The sequence below is a fragment of the Pteropus vampyrus genome, unplaced genomic scaffold (genome assembly GCF_000151845.1).
Source record: "Pteropus vampyrus isolate Shadow unplaced genomic scaffold, Pvam_2.0 Scaffold51, whole genome shotgun sequence".
In the NCBI taxonomy this organism is placed as follows: domain Eukaryota; kingdom Metazoa; phylum Chordata; class Mammalia; order Chiroptera; family Pteropodidae; genus Pteropus; species Pteropus vampyrus.
Window position 1 is genome coordinate 2133300 of NW_011888832.1, and position 9392 is coordinate 2142691.

Here is a 9392-nt window from a genome sequence, read left to right on the forward strand (position 1 = left end):
CTTTGGTGTGTCTGGCTAACCCTGAGGAGTGAGGGTGGTAAATGCAGTGAAAGTGTCATAACTGGTCGAGAAGCACAGACCTGTCCAAGTACCTGATGGGTCGAATGGGTTTCCTGGTCACTGTGGAGTCAACAGCGGCTGGCCAGGCAGGGAGAGTCTTCTCCAAAAGGACTTTAGCCGCAGAAGAGCCCGTAGCCTGTCTACGAGAGAAAGCTGCAGTCCGGTGAGAGAACATACAGACCAGGACTAAAACATATTTGCCCACGAGATGGGGGCAACTGTATGAAATCCATTTGCCAAACCTCGAGTGGTCATTAGGCCATTAAAACGTCCCCCCAGCGGTGCTGACGCGTGAGGGCTTTCGTTTCGTCAGTGGACTGGTTTGACGCAGGTGCCGTAGTTAGGGTGGAAGTTAGAGTCGTGGGTAGCACTGTGGGGTAGGGCTGTTGTTTGGCCCGAACCAGAGCTTTTTCTTTTAGCAAACCGACGACTGCTGGATTTCCAATCCTGTTCTTCCTTTTCTGAGGCCAATCGTTGGGCTTCTCTCACCAGGTGTTCTAAGTTATCATTTGGGGAAATATCCCTCCGGACCGTGACAGAGGTGTGACTGCTGTGGGTTCCTTCGAGGGCAGCATTCCTCCGCGATGTGTCAGCACGGCGATTTCCCTTCGGTTCCAGACAGTCAAATTTAGGATGCTCCGGGATCTTAATAATAGCTGAGCAGCAGGTAAAAGTCTGGCATCCGATCATTCCCGAATATACGGGCCCTTTTACATGTTGTTTCCACTGGAATTAAGGAAGCCACATCGCACCCACAGCATTCCAGAATCATGAGCTGCTCCAGAAGCATATATACTGTCAGTGTAAATGTTGGCAGTTTTGCCTTTGCCCAGGGTGCACGTCTATGTGAGTGCGTATGATTCTGGCTCACAGTAGCCAAAGGCAAAGGTGCCAATTTAATTACATCAAAGGGGGTTTATATTGCATATTCAGCACAACATTTGCCGTTGTCACCTTTTAAGTAAGAACCATCAGTGAACCGTGAGAAGTCAGCATTACACAAAGGAGTTTCCTGCAGATCATCACGAGGGGTCAATCAGGAGGTGATCCATCAGTGTTAAGATCTGGGAGGGGCTTTGTCAGTGACGGAAGGGAGAAGAGAGGCAGGGTTAAAATTACTACAACGTGAAAGAGTTACGTGAGGAGCAGTTAACGAAAAGATTTCAGGGCAGGGGAGGTGGCTGACTGAACCATGTTGAATGTGATGAGAATTCAGAGAGCCTCTCTCTACTGCATGGGGTACAAAGATGGTTCAAGGGGACCCCACCGCTTTCCTTGGTGACTTTAACCAAAGGGCAGTGGCAGTGCTGGCTCCAAGGGGATTGTCCCTGTGCCACAAGGTCCCGCTGCTGGCTAAAATACCCTGTGGTTCGATGGCGGTCCCCATGCTTCTGGGTGAGTACCCCAAGGGCATTCCCTTTTTATATACAGAAAGGAAAAAGGGAATCTGACAATTGAGATACCCGAAGGCAGAGGATTCATTAAACTCCTTTAGGGCTTTAAAGGCTGTGTCATCCTGTTCGTCCCATAAAACTGGGTCAGGGGTTTTCATTCTTTAGTAAAACATAAGGTTTGGCCATAAGGGATCCAATTTCAGCAATATCCAACTAGCCTGTGAAAACCTTGCAGATGACGCTTACTTTAGGGTTTGGGGAAACTTAGAATACCTGAGGCCTGTCTGGATCTACGTGCAGCCCTGTTCTGATATTAGAGGCACCAAATGTCGAGCTTGGGTTTGGGCAGACAGCAGTTTTTCCTTGGCAACCTTATGTTCCTTAAAGACAAAAAGCTTTAACATATGGACTCGGGACAAGCAAAGAAGCAAGTCATATTGCATGGACATATTGCAACAAAGTAGGACCCTTAGGGAACTTCATGTCATCCAGATCAGCCTTCAGAATTTGTGAGAAGTAAGAGGGGCTCTTGGTAAACCCCAAGGCATTGCCATCCAGGTGAATTGTTTTCCTCCCCAAGTGAAGACAAGGTACTGGCTGCCTTCACCAACCTGCATGCTAAAGAATGCACCACACAAGTCAGTTGCACTAAAGGACCTGCTTGCTGTTGGGATGGATGTTAGTGGCCGTTAGGAACAACAGAGTGTCAGGATGGCAGTGTCGTCCATTGCTCAGAGGTCCTGGATGAACCTCTCCCCTTGGCCCTTGGGTTTTCTCACAGGTAAAATGGGAGTGGAACAGGGACTCGTCCAAAGGATAATGAGGCCCTGAGTCTTGTAATCGTTGGGCTTTATACCTTGAAGGGTTTCTTTGCTTATAGGGTATTGATTGAGTGGGAAGGGGTTTCGAGGTATCTGTTTGAATCAATAGGAGGCACACTGGATTCTGCCAATATCAGTTGAAGATTTTGCCCATAAAGAGGATGAATCCCAGATTCATTTATAATGCCGTCAGACATGGAGCAGTCATTTAATTCACTGATTGGCTATTTTGATGGCTACTTTCAAATTCTAGAAGTATTTCCCTCTTTTGCGAGAAACAGTTTTAGCGTGATATTTTTCTAAGGCGTCTCAGCCTGATAAACGAATGGGGCGGAGGAACTACGGAGAACAGAGTGTCTCTCAAAGGGCTCAGACAAATAGGGCTAGTTTCAGAGAAAGGGCTTTGTCGAGGCTGCTTAGAGAGCCCCACCTCGTGAACTGCTTTCGTCCTCTGAGGCCGGGGCTGCTTCACAGCCGCGGGGTTGAGCATCACGAGTGTGGCTCCCGCGTCAACACGGGCAGTGGTTTCTCCAAGCCAGTTCGGAGGGAGAGCGGGGAAGAGCCCCGCGCCTCCTCGGAGCCCTGTCATGAGGAGGGTGTCGGAAGGCCGGAGTCACTTGAAGTGCTTAAGTTTGTGAGAATCACTTTCCCGTGTCCTGGCTCTTTGCAAATAATAGCAGAAACTAGGCGGTTTGGGTTTTGTATGGAGACCTTCATTTGCCAGAGTCGTAAATTAAGAATTTTAGCATTTTTTTTCTTCAGGTGACTCACCTAGGGTATAAGCAAGCTGATTTGCCAAATTGACCAAATCTAGAAGGGACGTGGTTTCCTGTTCCATCCTTTTAACTAAAAGAGAAAGATCTTCTTTCAGCCCATTCATAAACATAGGTTTGAAGGTACTCGAGTGGCAGCAACATCTGAAAGAAGACCAGAATTTTCTCTGAAAACAATCTGAAGCCAGTTACAGTAGTCATGAACAGGTTCCTCAGACTTTTGTGAATGATCCCAAATTTTGTTCCGATCAGCAGACTTTGGGTAAGCCCCAAGCCCGATACATATAAATCAGCGGGCGGGTCTCTTGGCTGGAATCCTAGAGACCTTTCGAGATTTTCCCAGTTGGCAGTTTTCACCCAATGCTTAGTCAGGCCTTCACCAACAAGCATATAAACTAAGGAATATAAGCCAGAGAAATCAAGTTGATAAATTTGAATGACTGTATTGAATTCCTTAGCAAATCTGTGGGGATCCTCAGTTTTTTGGGAAAATCTTTGCCTGCGGTGTGCAATTTAGGTTTAGTCCAGGGAATCTAAGAAATTAGGGCTTTAGCCCTTTGATCCTCAGACGGCTTAATTTCACAGGGAAAGATTCTGATAAATTCGGAGGAGCAAGGAGTGGAGAGAGGTCCAGAGGAGGAGGAGGATGGCCCCGGAGGCAGAGCCTGAGACACAGGTCCCAGGAGAGAAGAGCATGAGGTTTTAGGATCCGTTTTGTCTTTTTTTTTTTTTGCCTCAGTTAATCTTAAAAATTTTCTTTTGCAAAGAGGCAATTTCAGACTCCCAGTAATGTGTGAAGTAGCCTCAATCGAAATAGGCATTCCATTCAGTTTTGACAATTTCAGAGCTGTGGTTATCCAGTTCAGTTTTAAGAAAAGTAAGTTTGGAGAGTTCAAAAGTCCCCCATAATGGCTATTGCTATTCTAAATTACTTTTGGTCAAATTGATCCGTTTAGTCAGAAATGAGCATGGGGAAAAGCAATTTCTAAACAAAATCAACCGGGGTCCATGAAGGGCGCCCTCAAAGTATTTAGGTAGCTGGGCTCCCATTTTTCCAGCAGCTTCTTCATTAGAGCAAAAGCCGAAACAGCCTGCAGGCCAAGTACCAGCAGAATTTTCCTGGGAGCAGCTGGATGTCAAAAAGTCAGCCTGAAGGCTGAACAGCAGAAGCTGTTCCAGGAGGAACAGTTTAGTTCCAGAAGGAATCGGACCCACGGCCGAATGGCACAGTCCCAGTGGAGCAGCCCGATTTCCAGAGTCAGGCCGAAGTGCCAGCTGAGTTCTTGTGCACAAACCAAGGCCTTAACCAGGAAAGGACAAAGCCCTGAATTAGATCCCGAGTAGAACCTGGGGAGCTTCAAAACACGGGTGAGCAGGAGCTGGGATCCAGGAGAAGGACTCACCCTCAGACTCTGGTGATGGTGAGGAAGCCGTGAGCTCAGTGGGCTCTGTGGTGACTGCACCAGGTCGCTTGCCAGCCTCGGAGCTGAGGATCTTCTCTGGATCCCTGTATGAGCCAACACATAACATTGACCTTAAAACAAATAGCCAGATATTTCTCAAGCAAAATGGTCTTATTTAGAAACAACAAAGAGCTGCAGTTCGAGGCATAAGGTCTAATGGTGAACCATGCACAGGTCCAGTGAAACCAAGGAGAATGATGCTCTTTTTGGACTTGGGAGGAGGGGCTGCTGTAGACGAAGAGCCCACTGGAGGGAACTGCAAGTTTGAAGGACAGTGGTTTGTCATTGCCTGAGTTACGGCAGCCTCCCACTGGCTGAGCTGGGACTGGGCAAGGAGAAATCTTTTCTTCCCCTTGCTGAGGTAGAAAAGCTGCATCGCTTCCTGTGCGAGACGCAGGTACTTCCTGTTGGGCTCAGTAGTGTGCGTCGAGTGGAGTGACATGTTTGAGAGAGTTCCTTCTTTTAGCCTCCTGACTCTATTTTAAACGAGGTCTCTGTTAATTAATTATCGGTTATTGCATGTATAATTTAGCAGTTTTTTACAGAACCAAGTATTGTTTTTGCTCAGTTGTGTTTTGGCCCTTTATCAGTAGTCAGCTAATGAAATTATTTTTCAAAACTGGGTACAAATGTTTTGGTATAAATTATAATCCATTTCTTAATATCTTAAAATAATATCTGTACCATTCATATCCAAAACATAAGTTTCCTTTGTTGTTACTTTTAGGTTTTAGAATATAACTGTTCTTTGACATGGGAAAAAATAGTCTGGCAAAAATAATTTGCTTAACTAGATTTAATGTCCTTTACAAGTTTTATGGCTTTTTGTTTTAAGAATTTTTGTTAATAGGCTATGTTAAGCCAATGATTTTGAAGGTCTGTTAAGATGTTACATTCCATATAGAATAACATTTAAATAAACCTTAAACAAACTTATACTTTTGTTTTTATTTATGTGCGTGTGTGTATTTGCTAATGGACTGAAGATTGCTTCCTGAGAAGTCAACCCAACCCCCAAATTCTAAAATGTTTTCATTATTTAGTTTGGTTTTTAAAAAATCAGAAATTTAGGCAGATCTATTTATATTAACAGACTGGTAGTATCAAGTTAATCTTATAATTAAAATTCATTTCTCAAAGATGTTACTAAAATCTTAGAAATATTAAAACTCTAAACCCTAAAAATTGCTATGGAGATAATTAAATTTTCCCTATTATTTTTGTCCTTCTCTCCCAGAGTGATTAATTTCACTTCCTGTGTCTTATTCCATGAGCCATAATGCTTTTGCCGAGATTCCTAATTCAGTGAAACCTGTTTAGGGGATCATCTCTGTTAGGAAGACAGCTGCCGAAAAGGCATCCACTTTCCGAGCATGGATTTTAGATTATGACCAATCAAGACGCGGAGCTGTTAAGAACACCTGTCAGAGACGTTTTTCTACAAGGAGATGGTCTCTTTAATCAGATTTCATCGCACTTCAGAAAAAGGTTCATTTTTAAATGTGAGTAAAATAGCATCTGCTTTTATGATTCATCTTCACCATACTTTTAAAGGGGAAAAACCCATTTAGAGCTTATTTATGACATTGTTCTATGGTAAAGGGAGAAATTACAACAGTATTTCAAAAGGAAGGGTTTTCCCAGATGTTTGATTTGTAACTTTCTGTCCTAGAAGAAGCCTAAAACTTTATTTTTGAACTTTTTTACATGAGTGGAATTAATGATAGGAATTCTTACGGCAAACTTTTAAAATGTTTAAGTTGCGAATACACATAATGAATGAAACCTGGTCAGTTTTCCTCTGTTGAAATTCGTTTCATTTATCTGTGAACAGTGCCAAGTATTATTGATATTGACTGGTGTTTAGAGAAACTACACTCGCCTTTCAACTCTGCTCTAATTAGAGGCGCAGTTAAGTACATAAAACACAGGTACTTTCTCACATCTGCAGACTGTATCGAGGGTAACTCTTAGAGGACAAACTTCATTTCGCAAACCGTAATGTAATGGTATAACAGTGTGCAGGCCAGAATATCCGTTAATTTTCAAAACATTTTATTCTACACCAATTAGCTCAGGTCCTGGAGGGCAAAATGACAAGAGGTTACTCGTTCACTATGTATTTAATTAATTGAAAAATGCTCAGATTGCTTTTACAGTTGTTATTAAAAAGTAGAATCAGTGTTGCCAGTGCTCGACCATAATTGGAACCCCAGGGAATTAAATATTTAGCATTAGTAATGTAACAGCACTTAGGACACAAATTTCTATTTTCGTAATGAAAGCTATACACCGTGAGTGCAAGCGGCTGAAACGACAGCTGTGACAAGTGAAACGGCCTGGGATATTTCAATAAGACACCTCATTGGACAGCAAGTCTTACCACATTACTCGTTCGTAAGAGATCTGCAAGTTTAATTCCCCATAGAAAGCCGTTACCCAAGTATTTAGATTTCTAATTGCACGCAGGATGAACAGTTGGGCAAATGTCTTGCCATAAGTGGCTGAAATGTATAGTGCTTTCTAAATAATCCTATATAAGTTCATGCCTTTGTCAATTTAAAAATAGCAGGACTGTCAGGGAATAAAGATCTTGTTTGTTTTAAGTTTAATTACATTTTAAGCATAAATGCTTTCAGTGTTACAATGAGAAAAGTTGGATATTGGGCTCTAATGAGCTGCGGTGGTAGACGGCTGGAGACCCTAAGGGATTCCCTTCGTAAATTAACTGGATAAAAGTACTTGGTTAGGATACCGTTGATGGCTGAGCTGTTCTTAAAACCCAGTTATAGAGCTGTCTCTCACTCCTGTTTTCATTCTAAACAGCCCTGTAGAGACTTTCACAGCCGCCTGTTACAACTGTTCAGCTTGTCAAAATGTATTATATTACTCCACTAATAAATAGTATTAAAGGGTATTCGACTTCATTTCTCGTTTTCAGAGGGGATCAGGTTGATCAACACAACTGGCTTAGGTCGGCCTTATTTTAATTTGTTTATGTCATCTAAGCAGTATTGAAGTATGATGATTTGAATTTCGAACACATTTTTCTGGGAGATATAAAACTTACAAAATGTTATGGACAGTGAAAACAATTAATGGAGGCTATTTATTGTAGAAACTTTGTCCTTGAAAGATATATGTCTGACATTTTTAGCCCACATTCAAAATATTTGAAAAACTATAGCTAAACTGCCATTTTTCAAGGGATAACTAGACTTATTTCTTTACCGATCATTCTTTCTTGAAAAAAATATATAGTTATAGAACAAATTGACTTTTTCATTTTCTTTTGCTTACCATTGTCTCTATGTCAGTTTTTTGGGAATTTATTCCAACAGATCACGATTTCTATTTTTTTAAAGTAATTTTTAGAACAATACATGCTTATGTTAAAAGAAAAGAGGAAACTAGATGTTTATTTGATAAACTCTCCCTTTTACCCTCTGAACCGTCACACTTCCCGACCCTTTGATCACCTTTGCGAACAATTCGATGACGTATCAAACGTTCACAATATTTTCTGTGCATGTTATACACATGCACATACAGATATATATTTATGTGCATATATTACGTTACCGTATTGAGAGAACATACTTTAGATATTTCTGTAGATGTCTGTGACTTGCTTTATTCCCCACGTAATTTATCAAAGACATCTTTCTATATTGGTGCCCAGATCTTCCTTGTTCTTTTTAATAGGTAATTTTGCAGGTAAAAAATTAATTTATTGCCTACCGATGTCATTTCAAGTTATTTCCAGTTTTTTGTTGTGACGAATAATGTTACAAGGAACTCTGAGTGTGCCTAAGTGTGTGTGTGTACAGCATGTATGTGTGCATCTCTGTGCACGTGTCGTAATAAAAGATGGAACTAACATTTATTGGGTGATTACTCTATGCCAGGTATTATTTAAAGCACCGCGTATATTAAATCATCCCATCTTTGCAATAAAGAGTTAAGATGTATTCTAATCCCTACTTTACCTACAGGGACACTGAGGTACAGAGAGTTTAAGTAACTTGCCCACGTCCACGGGTGAGTAATCAGCCGAGCTCGGCCCCACATCGAGGAGTGGCGTACCGCAGTTCTTAACCCACACAGTGTGCCTGCACAGATACCTTTTTCTTGCAATTTGCCTTTCCTGATTGAGTGTGAATGTGTGTTCCTATGTTTATTGCCATTACATTTCTTCTGAGAAGTGGCGTGTTCAGGTCTTTTGCTCATTTTCTTGTAGTGTTTTCTTCTTATCAAATTATAAAAGATCTCTATTGACTTTGTTATACTTTATCAAATATTTTTTCTGTTGCTTGTCTTTTTACATTGTTTTATTTTACTATTATCAAGTTTAGCTTTATGGATGGAAGCATAAAGAAGCTTTTCACCATTCCAACGTTGCAAGTATGTTTTCCTACATTTTCTTCTATTAATTTTGTTGTAAGTTTTAATCTTTAACCCATATGGGATTTATTTGGGTGTATGGTGTGAAAAAAGGTCAAACTTTATATTTCCAGTAATATCCACAGGTTCTTTTTTATAAATTGTTACTTTATTTCTCCATGGTTTAAAATATGACCTTTGTCCAATGCTATATTCCATCTATACTGGATTGCCAGTTCTTCAGAATATTCCATTTGTCTAAACTTGAACATAACACTTTTTATAATTTTAACATAAATGTAAGTATAAATCTTGAAAATTTTGAAAATATCTATTAAAGACTCTTAATCTTACATTATAAAAGCAATACATATTTACGTTAACAAATACAAATAGTTTAGAAAGGTATAAAGTTGTGGTAAGGGGAGATGCCCACATCCTAATTTCCAGAACCTGTGAATGTGCCCCATTACCTGGCAAAGGGAAATGCAGGTTACA

At 41.1% G+C, this 9392-nt stretch overlaps 1 long non-coding RNA gene across 14 annotated transcripts in view; it reads left to right on the forward strand.

Annotated features, from left to right (window-relative positions):
- Window positions 1-9392, forward strand: part of LOC105292048 — a 54338-nt gene that overhangs the window by 25317 nt on the left and 19629 nt on the right. For 9 of the 14 annotated variants that reach the window (XR_002780309.1, XR_002780300.1, XR_002780305.1 and 6 more), the window contains one exon: window positions 5749-6013. The exons of 1 other annotated variant lie outside the window; for it this stretch is intronic. This is a non-coding gene — a long non-coding RNA (uncharacterized LOC105292048). Of the gene's footprint in view, window positions 1-5748; window positions 6014-8506; window positions 8808-8861; window positions 8916-9392 lie in introns of those variants that run through there. 4 more of the 14 variants (XR_002780301.1, XR_002780302.1, XR_002780304.1 and 1 more) reach the window with 4 other exon arrangements.